Consider the following 1,286-nt stretch of genomic DNA (forward strand, 5'->3'; position numbering starts at 1 on the left):
GTACCTTTTTTTTTTTTTTTTGCGATACGCGGGCCTCTCACTGTTGTGGCCTCTCCCGCAATGCGGAGCACAGGCTCCGGACGCGCAGGCTCAGCGGCCATGGCTCACGGGCCCAGCCGCTCCGTGGCATGTGGGATCTTCCCGGACCGGGGCACGAACCCGTGTCCCCTGAATTGGCAGGCGGACTTTCAACCACTGCGCCACCTGGGAAGCCCCAGAAGTACCTAACTTTTGTATGGCTTCACTGGTTGAGGCTGAGAAAGCCTGGTACTTAGCAAGGACACCATCATTATCCTTGCCATGCAAATAGGGTCTAACTCGTCACCTCAACCACTTGCCTGACAGTCAGTAGGGTTCCTGAGTGATGGTGAGGAATTGAGGTCTTTTAGGGGAGAAATAGAAAGGTCTTTTATATGATGGCAGGAAGCCTGGGTCTACCACCAGTTCTGAAGATCCTTGTTGACCAAAAACCAGAAAGTGGAGCTGACAGTGGTCTAGAAAATGTTCATCCAGCAGGTGGCAGCCTAAGGGGGTGGGTGTAGCCAGTAGCAGGCAGCATTAGGTGATCAGAGAAGCAGGAAGAGCAACGGAATTGCATAAACCAGAGACCAAGCAGCCCCCTTCTTCTCTCTCTTGACTTTATTAATGCCCAGCAATTGTCCACAGGCCACGTGCAGAGCAGAATGAGTAAAACAGGCTCTTAAAAACAGCTGGAGGGCTTCCCTGGTAGCGCAGTGGTTGAGAGTCCACCTGCCGATGCAGGGGACACGGGTTCGTGCCCCGGTCCGGGAAGATCCCACATGCCGCGGAGCAGCTGGGCCCGTGAGCCATGGCCACTGAGCCTGTGCGTCCGGAGCCTGTGCTCCGCAACGGGAGAGGCCACAACAGTGAGGGGCCCGTGTACCGCAAAAAAAAAAAACAAAAACAAAAAAAAACTGGAAATCCAGATGGTAGTAACTAGACCAGAAGCCTTGGGAGCAAACAGGGTCCAAGCAGTGCAGACAAAGGCAGTGCCATCTGTATCATCATTTATTTGGCTTAGAAGAGTGTGAACTACCACCATGCAGCATGTGATATTAATGCACAACAGCATGCCACGGGGAAGTGGTGCAGCATCGCCACGAAGGTCTCAATCTGGAAAGCTGAGAGAGCTGAATGTCCAGTGGAGGGAAGGTGCAGAAAGGTGAGCACAAAATCAGTCAAAGGCATACCCTTGCTGTTGCTAAGGCCTAGGTCTGGCAGGAGGTGGTAGGGGACCTGTGTGGGAGTATTTCCAAGAGCAAAGG

The 1,286-nt window shown here is 53.2% G+C and overlaps 1 protein-coding gene across 1 annotated transcript in view; it reads left to right on the forward strand.

Moving 5' to 3' along the window:
• ACYP2 (acylphosphatase 2) overlaps positions 1-1,286 on the forward strand; it is a 176,570-nt gene that overhangs the window by 137,199 nt on the left and 38,085 nt on the right. The window lies entirely within an intron of this gene.

This window comes from Leucopleurus acutus, assembly GCF_964270905.1.
Source record: "Leucopleurus acutus genome assembly, chromosome: 12".
NCBI classification, from domain to species: domain Eukaryota; kingdom Metazoa; phylum Chordata; class Mammalia; order Artiodactyla; family Delphinidae; genus Leucopleurus; species Leucopleurus acutus.